General features: G+C 41.0%; 1 protein-coding gene across 3 annotated transcripts in view; it reads left to right on the top strand.

Annotated features, from left to right (window-relative positions):
* The first annotated feature begins 750 nt into the window (after positions 1-750).
* RAB27B (RAB27B, member RAS oncogene family) overlaps positions 751-11,387 on the top strand; it is a 111,640-nt gene continuing 101,003 nt past the window's right edge. For 2 of the 3 annotated variants that reach the window (XM_081881708.1, XM_081881710.1), the window contains exons 1-2: positions 751-861; positions 8,322-8,413. The gene's annotated coding sequence lies outside the window, so the exon portion shown is untranslated. Of the gene's footprint in view, positions 862-8,026; positions 8,175-8,321; positions 8,414-11,387 lie in introns of those variants that run through there. The other variant, XM_081881709.1, reaches the window with a different exon arrangement.

The following is an 11,387-nucleotide window of genomic DNA, read 5'->3' as shown; positions in this document are numbered from 1 at the left end:
TCCATTATTAAATTTGAAAACCATTGTCCATTCATAACAAATTACTAGTAGTTTTAAAACCCTGCTAATGTATTAACCTGTGTACAATGCTTCTGTATATATGCAATAAACATCTTCAATTCATCCTTAAATTCGTTGTCGTCTCTTCCTCTTAGTTTCATTCTCAATTTTGCCATTTCAGCATATTCCATTAATTTAACTTGCCAATCTTCTTTAGCTGGGACAGCTACTTCTTTCCAATGCTGTGCTAATAATGTCCGTGCGGCCATAGTTGCATACATAAATAAGTTATTTTGTGATTTTGGTAACTACACTCCTGTAATACCTAGTAGGAAAGCTTCTGGTTTTTTAACAAAGGTTATTTTAAACATCTTCTTCATTTCATTATAGATCATTTCCCAATATTAGGGATGAACTTCAATCAGTACAGAAAACAGTTGCCAGAATTTGGATGGGCACAACCCGGAATTATGCACGTTGTGTCAATTTCTCTGGGTTTACCAGGAAAATACCTCTAGTGATTTAAATGCTGCAGACCACTGTGATGCTTCGCTAATGTGGAGGCATTTTTCAGCAGGTTGAGTTGACATGTTAAGATTATGACCCTTGTCTGTTAACCCAGAGCAATGAGGGAAAGGTTGGGTGCTTTGCAGAACACGATGTTTCCTTCTGCACTTCAAGAGATATAAGGATAAATGCCAGCGCAGTCCCTGCCAGGCTCATTTGAATAAATTCCATTCCAAGAAGGTTAGGGCAGTTGGCTTTTTGAACCACTTTGGATGCACAAGATGGCCGTTGAGCAGCCTGTGATTTGCTTAGAGACCCGGCTGCATATGCTGACAAGGAGATGCCCATTCTAAGGTGATCCTTCTGTGACAGAAGGGACTTGATGAAGACCACTTGCTTTGTGTTGCTGCTTATTAGGTTTTATTTACTTCAGGCTAGTTTTTGGGACAGAGTTCCCTCAGTTTTCCATGAACGAAATGCTCACACACAGGGATGGGGAATCTGTGGCGCTACAGACATGGGTGAACTACAGCTTCCCTCAGCACCAGCCAGCATGGATGATGGTCAGGGATGGTGGGAGTTGTGGTTCAATGGCAGTTAGAGGATGACAAGTTCTTCACTCCTGCGCTACTAAGGGATGTGGGTAGCACTGTGGTCTAAACCACTGAGCCTCTTGGGCTTGCCGATCAGAAGGTTGGTGGTTCGAATCCCCACGATGGGGTGAGCTCTTGTTGCTTTGTCCCAGCTTCTGCCAACCTAGCAGTTCGAAGGCATGCCAGAGCAAGTAGATAAACAGGTACTGCTGCGGAGGGAAGGTAAACGGCGTTTCCATGCGCTCTGGTTTCTGTCATGGAGTCCCGTTGTGCCAGAAGCAGTTCAGTCATGCTGGCCACATGACTCAGAAAGTTGTCTGTGGAGAAACGCCGGCTCCCTTGGCCTGAAAGCGAGATGAGCTCCGCAAACCCATAGTCACCTTTGACTGGACTTAACCACCCAGGGGTCCTTTTTACTATGATGACCCACCTACATCAGAGCTTTCCAAACTGTGTGTCGCCACACATTAGTGTGTCGGCTGCAGTGTGTAGGTGTGTTGCACGAACGCTCCCCAAAGGGGTTAGTTTAACCTCCAGTTTGCTAGTAAGACTGAATTACTGCGTGGCGAAATGGTGCAAAACTGAATCACTGTGTCGCGAAATGATAATAATAAAAAATTATTATTATTATTATTATTATTATTATTATTATTATTATTAGCATGTCTAAAAAGTGTGCCACCGACATGAAAAGTCTGGAAAGCTCTGACCTACGTAAAAGGCAAGTGGTTTTGGTTTTACTCCCCTGACCTCACCACAAGTGTAGGGCTTTTACTTTACTGCTTCTGAATGGATTTGCAGCAGCCGATGTGCTGCTGTAGAAAAAGGCGGCTTTGCTGGTTAACTTAAAAAGTTAAGACCGAAGGTGGTTTTCAGCTGTTTAACTCAGAGAAGACCCATTTAAATTAACGGGCCTAACTTAGTCATGTTCACTCATTTCAGTGGGTCTATTATTATGAATAAAAATATAGTTGAATATTATCCAGAATCTGGAGATTAGATTTATTTTGATTCCAATCTTTGACAGGAAAACAGTGCAAAAATTAATGATTTTAAGGTAGCTGTGTTTGGGCACCAGTGCGAGTGTCTCACCGCCCAAACACAAGGCAGAAACAGGGGCAGGAATTTACACTCTTTCTAACACAGGTCTTTTTATTTCTGGATTTCTTAAAAATCCTGGATTTTTGCATTGGTTTGCTTTTTATTTGCTGTGGAAAGTGTGGTTGTTGTTATTGTTATTTTTGACGAGTAACAGAACAATGTTATTAGTAAACTTAGTAGCAAAGCCATTAATATTAGCATGGCAGTGCAATCCTATGCATGCCTACTCAGAAGTAATTTTCATTGCTGTCGTGTAGGAGGAGGAAAGGCATCCACTCAACCAAAGGCCTGGGTGAAGACAAATCCAATTATGCTGGATTTAATTGATTTTATGTATGTTCTGTTGCTTTAAACTGTCTCATGGGAAGTGACTCAGAAATGAAATAACGAAATCATCCTCACTGTCGTCTTCACCATCATCAAAATCACGGTCCCGTTGTTAATATATAACTACAAAAACATATAATAAATTTGCAAAAATACATTTAAAAGGGGGGGGGGAAGCATGTTGGTTTAAATATTAAGACAAATCAATATTGTTAACATTGCCATTTAGCCATAATCTAGAGAAAAATAATATCTCTATACAAATTAGTATTAAACAGTCTTTGTTTCCTTGAAAAAATGTGTTATCCTTTTTTTTAAAAAAAAAAAGCCCTGCCGGTGTAAATGAAAATACATCTATCATTATTACACCGTATTAGAGAATGAATGAAGGAAGGAATGAATCTTTATTTGCGTCAGCTATCGGCCAGAGCAATAAAACAACGATACGATATACAAAGAATAGAAATAAAAAGTCAATTGTATAAAATACATTTTAGGGTTTCGAATCAATAGTCAAATAGTGGATCTTATTCTGATGGCCGTATTAGAGAGAGTTGTGTTTGCCTGTGTGACTGAGAAAAAGAGTGGTCCACAGCAGCAATTTATTGTGTATAATACTCATATTTTGAGGTGGGGATGCAGGGTGGGGGAAGACATTAGCCTAAGACTAATGCAGCATAGCTAAGTATTCATATCTAATCTTCCTTAAAAAAAAAAAAAAAGGATTGTGTGACTTTGATTTTAACAGTACAGTGGTACCTCAGGTTAAGTACTTAATTTGTTCCAGAGGTCCGTTCTTAACCTGAAACTTCTTAACCTGAAGCACCACTTTAGCTAATGGGGCCTCCTGCTGCTGCCGCGCCGCTGGAGCATGATTTCTGTTCTCATCCTGAAGCAAAGTTCTTAACCTGAAGCACTGTTTCTGGGTTAGCGGAGTCTGAAACCTGAAGCGTATGTAACCTGAAGCGTATGTAATCTGAGGTACCACTATAATGTTAATGGAGGGAGGCGATTAACCATGAAAGTCATTTTGCAATTCCTGTTGCCTCCCTCACTCCCCACTACTGAGAAATCAGTTTGTACCTGTGATTTTTCATAGTCAAATTGACCCCCAATGGCAATTTTGAGGCATGTTTAGGGAGGGGGGGAGGAAATTGCTAAGCGCCTGCTCTCCTAATGCCACTGCCTTAATCAACTTCTCCACTCCCTGTGACTGCATTCCCCTAAAGAAAAAGAAAAAACACATCTATGTGTAATTTGAGCCTCGGGTCTATTAAAAAGTGCTTTAAAACACTACAGTGGAAGTTATTACAACCCGTTCTACAGCTAGTCATTTTCTGTCAGCAACTTGCTGGCTTGAATTTCCAAGAAGATAGGGGGAGTGTATGCGGAGGGGGAGAAGTTTGTGCAAAGCCCAAGTTGCAGCAGTGGTCGTTTTAGTTCAGCTGCCCTCACAGACCCACTCCAGCTATATCCATTGAATCCAGGAAGCTGCATGCAAGCACAAGAATAAAATGCACTTTCTAAATTAAGTTGCCCAGAAGCTGGGCAGTTTTAATAAGTTCAGGCTCTTCTGTTATCTAGAACACACACACACACACACACACACACAGAGAGAGAGAGAGAGAGAGAACGCAAGACAGCCTTACAACATGATTTGGGAGAGAAATGGAGGCATGTGTGATGTTTCATTTTAAAAACTACAACTCCCAGAGTTCAGTAGTTCCTGCAGGTGCTTCTGTATATCCAAATAAAGAGTCAACAGCGAGGCTGCAGGAGACAACTGTTATGAATTGTGCAGCTTACGCACAATCCTGTGCTTCTTGCATGCAACCATGACACCCCTTTCAGGGTCTGGAATTTGATAAATCAAAACTAAATGTTATCTGAGATGGACTATCTCAGATCAATGATAGAAAAAGATGTGAAGTCTGGCTGAGTTGCTAAGTTTGTCAATTAGGGGAGTGTGATATAATGAATGTTGAGGCAGTACTTAAAGCCTGCAGTTCTGAACAGAACAGATTTTACATGCTGGAAATGCCCAGCAGGAAATGCACGTTTGCTCCATATATGGTGGAAATGTCCAATCGTAACTAATTATTGCAGGCAAATAGTACAGGCTGTCTCTGATCTAATAAGGGTTACTCTGAGACTTACCCCAGTGTTGATTCTGTTTAATGTCATTGAGAATGAATTGGTTAAGAATCTGAAGCCATTAGGATATGTGCTGCTGGTAGCTGCTAAGCTGGTGGGCTAGAAAATGGAAGTGTCAACAAGCTCCAAGAGAAGTGGGAGTGGTTAATAAATTGTATGGATTTGGCTGATATGGGTAAATTAGCTGAACTAGTTCAAAAGAGAGAAGGGAGGTTGTTACGTATTTAGTGGTTTGTGTTTGCCTGAGATTGAGTCTGGACTAAGGCTTCTGAGCTCCTGTGTTCTGATTCGATACATGATGTCCAATCATAGAACATTTCAGGATTTGGGCCTCTGCCATTGGCCCTTGAACTCTGAGTCGTGATTCGCAGCTTGGAAGTTTAGACAGCCAATCACGTTGGGAGTGGGAGTGGCACAGGCTTTCAGGAACGTATATAAGCAGTTCCTTGTCCCTGTTTCCCAGTTATGTAGTTGAATAAAGGTTCTTGCTGTTATCGCTGTGTCTTGCCTTGTGGGAACCCACCTACCCTGAGGATATCACAGAATGTTGCATTTGCTGAAAGATGGAGCAATTTTTGCTGCATGTTAAGAGTACAAGATTCAGAAACAGGACTGGAAAGACATCTGTTTTTGTAAATAATATAAATAAGTCAAAAAGAAGGGGGGTAGGTGCCATTGTATCAAAAAGAAGTAGGCTACTTATTAAAAATGTGTGAATAGATGTTAATTGACACAAACTTTCATAAACAGCACACTAACAACAGGCTCGTTTTAAAATAGTTGAACACTAATAAAAGAGTAAAACTAATCATGCAAGCTGTCATTTCTAAAAGCGCATAGAAAAGTCAGGATGCAGTAAGTCTAGTCAGGAGAAATATTGTGTGTGGCAGGGGTGGGTCTTGTCTGCCTGCAGCAATAAAGAGAAATTATTCCAAAACATCAGCCTTAAGGGACTGATACACCACAGAGAAACAACAAATATGTAGCAGACATTGGAAACATAATGGGAAGTAGGGAAGATGGATGCAATTCTGTGATTTAAAAAAACAACAATGGTTTTAATAAATGAGAAGAGGCCTTTTATTATGCTGGAGCATGTATGGATTATAGCCTTTCAGGCTTGGAGATAGAGTCTGAAACGTTTGTGGTTATTATTGTCAAACTCTTTTCTTTCTCAGATTTAGCCAATTTTTGTAGCCAGCTGAACAAACTTGTTGCTCCCTAAATAGACATGTGTACGTTTTGGTGTGACAATCTGAAGTGCTTATTGGAGAGAAAATAAACACATGTATTTGAGCAGTTTTGGAGCTGTTTTTAACAGAGTTGTGCATTTCTAAGAATGTTGCCTATCCATACGAGTGCTCATGCAGCCCTTCAAAAATAGAGAGGGGAGAAGGCAAAACTACCTGTTTCCCCAGAGCAATGACCAACTGTTTCTTTATTATTGATATTATTATTATTATTACTTTATTTTTTTAGGAAAACAAGTAATAGTCATAAATAAATAAGAATAAAAATGTGCACCCCACCACCGAGACCATTCCATTGTAACTATCCAACCTCCCAAAATTTCAACACCTCTTAAGATGGTTTGACCCCCTTTCCATTTTAACAGTACAAATTCTACAAACACCTTCCATATCTCCTCAAAATCATTTCTCCTGCAAATTCCCTGTCTTACCTTAATGGCACATGTTAATTTATCATTAATGGCTATATCCCACACCTATTTATATACCATTCTTCCATTTTATATTCCTCTTGCCCCTTTCACTTCCTAGCTATAATAACTCGTGCAGCTGTCAATAAATTTGTGAGCAAGCCCTTCATAGCCTGCAAACCTTCTCCCCCATCGTAAATTGATAATAATGCTACTTCTGGGCTTTCGTCAGCTTTAACCCAGTGATTTCTGTTATCTCCTAAAACATCCTTTACCAAAAAATTGTACGTATTTACACCCCCACCACATGTGAACATAGTTCCCGGTTTCCTGGCATGCCCTCCAACATAACACCGAATATTCCTTGTTTATTTTATTTAATCTGTTGTTGTTGTTGTTTAGTCATTTAGTCGTGTCCAACTCTTCGTGACCCCATGGACCAGAGCACGCCAGGCACTTCTGTCTTCCACTGCCTCCCGCAGTTTGGTCAAACTCATGCTGGTAGCTTTGAGAACACTATCCAACCATCTTGTCCTCTGTCATCCCCTTCTCCTTGTGTTCTCCATCTTTCCAAACATCAGGGTCTTTTCCAAGGAGTCTTCTCTTCTCATGAGGTGGCCAAAGTATTGGAGTCTCAGCTTCAGGATCTGTCCTTCCAGTGAGCACCCAGGGCTGATTTCCTTCAGAATGGATAGGTTTGATCTTCTTGCAGAGTCTCCTCCAGCACCATAATTCAAAAGCATTTATTTAATCTGACTGATGTTAAATACCATCTCCAAACTATTGTAATTTTCTTTTATTCTTATGACCAACTATTTCAATGTGTCTTTTTGCAGACAGCAACAGCAATGAAACACTGTTGTTTCTCAAAACTTCATCTTGATCAGGTGCCACTAACAAGAGGGAGGCCTGAATCCAGCTTTTGCTCTGATTCTCTCAACCTCAACTGGTCCTTTGCCCAAGCAAATTTATAGCACATGTGTTGTTTATTATTATGTGTTTCCTTCTGTTAGATCAGAGTGTGTATATGTTCCCCATCTCCAACACTCAATTTTCTTGAAAAAGAAAGGGAAAGTTTGTCTCTGTGTAGCCCAAGGATGGGAACCTGTGGGCCTTCAGATATTGGTGTACTATGGCTACCATCATCCCTGACCACTGGCCAGGCTGGCTGGAGCTGATGGGATTTGTACACAAACAAGAACCATAGGTCTCCAGCAGGAGCCCCACCCCTGCCTTGCAGCAATAAGTTGGACTCCAACATCTGGAGAGACAGAGTTTCCCTATGTCTGATGTGCCTTGGTGGGGGGGATAAAACAATGTGAGGCTCTATTCTGTGCAACTACAACACCCCATTATTCCAAGAAAATTTGACCACAATCCTTGCATGCTTCCCCAAAAGTACTCTGCAGCTAGTCTACTAAGGCTGCAGCTTTTGTGATCCTTGAAAACCATTTTTCTTTGGACATACCCTTGTCTTCTTCAGCACTAGAGCAAACATTGAGTTTTGTTCTTTTAAAGAAAGAAAGGTGCTTCTTTTGCTTAGTAGAACCATAGGATTGTAGAGTTGCAAGGCTGGTCTTGAATTGTCAGCCTTCTTTCGACTTAAGCCCTTGATCCCTTTTTCTCTACCCTTGATCCCTTTTTCTCTAACATGCCAGGAGTCGGGTTGCAACAAGGCGACATTGCAGACCCTGGCACTAGGACCTCCCAGACGCCTTTTCTGAAATGCTGGCTGGTAGCATGTCAGCGGTACAGAGACTGAGCGGCTCTCGCTGTTACACAAGAAGAAGGGTAGCAGCCGCAGGAGCATCCTTTGCCTCTTGAAAGCCAAGGTACCTGTTTATCTGCTTGCCGTCCTCAGCATCCTTAACCTGCCAATTGCTTATCAGAGGCTAGCAGAGTTTAGCTGCAGCGGCAGAACACCAGTGGCAGCATTTTCCCCTCCCTCCTCTCATACCTGTGTTTTCTTGCGTCCGTAGAGAGAGCAGACAGAAGCAACAGTGCCGTTAAGAAATGGGCTAATTATTTTCCAGCTGGCAGAATCCAGAGGGATTATTTCACACCAAAAAGTGTAAGTAGCTTTTATATCATCTCCCCTGCATAGCTTGTCACTACTGCTTTTGCACCTTAATCTTTTGCAAAAAGAACCACACACCAAGCCTCAAACCAAAACAAAGCACATCCCCCTTTTCTAGAAACCTTCCAGTTCTCTTGTGGGGGCAGTTTATGAAATAAAATGTTCATATTTGTTATAACACATGCCCCCCCCCCAAAAGTCCTTGCAAAGTCCAGTATGGGTCATGTGCTTTTTTTGCTTGTTTATGTATGGTCAGAGATGATTTTCTGTTTGCAATTATCATTATTATTTTTTCTGCTGTGTTCTCCATGGCCACTGAAAGGAGGGCAGGGGATAAAGCAATTGGAAGAGGAATGACTTGTGTTAAAACCAGGAAGGAGCTAGCGAGCGTGGGAAACCAAAATACTTGAATTTATTCCAGTTTGGTTCCATTGTCCTCTGTGAAATGAAATAGTTTTTATTCAAACTACTTTGACATGCCCAGGTTCTGGGCCAGATTCCAAGGGGGCCCAATTTTTATTTTGAGACAAGCCTCACCCCCAAGAAAAACATCTGGCGATTTTGTGCCATGCCACGACAGTTCTTTAAAAATTAGACTATCAGTGGTGCTGTAGAGGTGAAAGGGTCCAATCCTGCATTGCAGGGGGCTGGGACTAGATGACCCTTGGGGTCCTTTCCAACTCTGCCGTTCTAGGAAACCATATGTCAGGTTAGTTTACATGAAAACACAGGAGCAACAAACATCCTCATAAAGAATCATATGCACAGGCCTGCATGTTGAGAGACAAGGAACATTGCTTGAACCCAACTCTCCCTCAAAATACCACTCTCTTGCAACAAGAGGTGTACTATTTGCATGTTAAATCAGAAGTGAATCTTATTTACATGCTTAAGTTTGCTCCTTTTTGGTTCTGTGCATCAGGCGTGGTTCAGTTACAAGTGGCTTTCTCTGCAAGAAAGGGAGTCAATCTGGATGTGCGGCAGCAGAGTTAGATCAGTGGATCTGAACTATTGGGGTATGTTGTCATTTTCAGCAGAGAAGTGGCAAGAGGAAAGAGGTGTGCTTCCCCACTGTGGTTCCTTGCAGCCCACCTTTCCCCCTGCGAGGCAGCAAGATCCCTGGCTTGAGAGGAAGCAGGTGGGGTAGAGGAAACTGAAGGGTGGAAAAAGGACCCAGCCCATCACCCCAGCTATAGGCCTGTCTATCACAGCTCCTCCCAGCTGTTTTGCAGCCATTTTGTGGTTTACCAGCCCCGGACCAGCTGCCATTGTCTAATTCTGGGGTGGGGAAACTGTTAGACTCCAGCTCCCATCATCCCTGACCACTGGTCCTGTTAGCTAGGGATGATGGGAACTGTAGTCCCACATCATTTGGAGGGCCGTGGGTTCCCCAACCCTGGTTTGGTTCAACCCAGACTAGAAGGTACCACTGAGGTTTAAACAGGAGCTGATGGCAGAGGGATAGTTTGACAAACCTTAAACAAGTCTCTTAAATTTTTTTTTAGCTTTTTTCAGATTTTGAAATTTATGAACAGTTATCAAACAACCAACATAAAAAGAGAATTCTGAAGAGTCTCCTGGACTTCCTCATCCCCTTTGTGGGTCCTTGTATAATGCTTTGCTCCTGCATCTTGTATTAATCCAAATCTATTAAATGCCCCTCCTGCTCCTCCTCCTCCTCCTCCTCCTTCTTTAGCAATCACTCGTAGCTGAGTAAGATTGTCTTCCATAAACATGGTTTTAACAGTGAGTCCATAAGTGACTATGGAAGTTCAATATTAAACTTCAAGAGTTATTCCAATCCTACTAATAAATTTAATTGTTTACAATAGTTTTTAAGGTAAATTATATATTTACCCCACTCCCTATTAAAATTTTGCTCTTTCTGATTTCTGATTCTTCCAGTCATTTTTGCCATTTTGGCATAATCCATCAACTTAATCTGCCATTCTTTTCTGGTAGGAGCTTTATCTTCTTTCCATCTCTGGGCTAGTAACATCTGAGCAGCAGCGGTTGCGTGCATAAATAGTTTTTTTCTGATCCGTTGGAATTTCGGCACCTAGAATTCATAAAAGAAAAGTTTTGGGTTTTTTAAGAAAAAGTTATTTTAAACATTTTTGAAAATTCACTGTATATCATCTCACAGAATTCTTTTAGTATTTTACATGTCCACCACATATGATAAAAGGTGCCTTCCTTTTCCTCACATTTCCAGCATGTATTTGACCTTGCTTTGTACGTTTTAGCTAGTTTACTGGGAGTTAACTACCAATGATTCATCATTTTCATATAGTTTTCTTTCAACGTATAACATGCTGTAAACTTCAAATCCCAGTTCCATAGCTTCTCCCTTGCTGTAAGTTGTATATTATATACTTAAACATCTCCATCCTTTAATGTGCCCATATGTTTCTCCATCTTTTAATGTGCCCATATCATTTTATTCACATATAAGAGAAACTTTAGATATAAGACTCCTATTTTCCCATCTGTTGTTGGGCAGCAAAAGAAAATCTTGATTTTCTACTGACAATAAAAATAAATGGTCTGTTGCCTATATTGTATTCCATTCAGCTGCTTAAATTTTGTGTCAACCATTTATGACGGGGCACTATGTCTCTTTGTTTATTTTCCCTAAATAAACAGTTAATGAAAAGGGGTGCCATTCTGATCCATTTTTAAAAAAAACCACAAAGAGAACTGTCACTGATTTAAATAGGATAAAAATTGCATCCAAGATAACCTATTAATTGCTAATAAACATGAAACGGACATATGTTGGGTTGTGTTTTATTTAAAGTTCCTATCATAAAAGGAAGTTTTCCTTCTTGCAGCAGTTTTTGTGCTATCTTTCTTGTTGAGCCTAAAGCTGCAGCCATATAATGGGGCAGTAGCCATGGCCTTGTGGCTACTGGCTTGGCAGGATCATAGAACAGCTCTTCCCGCAGAATAACCCAAAAACTCTGTG

The sequence above is a fragment of the Podarcis erhardii genome (genome assembly GCF_964252035.2).
Source record: "Podarcis erhardii genome assembly, chromosome: 11".
NCBI lineage: Eukaryota > Metazoa > Chordata > Lepidosauria > Squamata > Lacertidae > Podarcis > Podarcis erhardii.
This window is presented reverse-complemented; position numbering and strand designations above follow the sequence as displayed.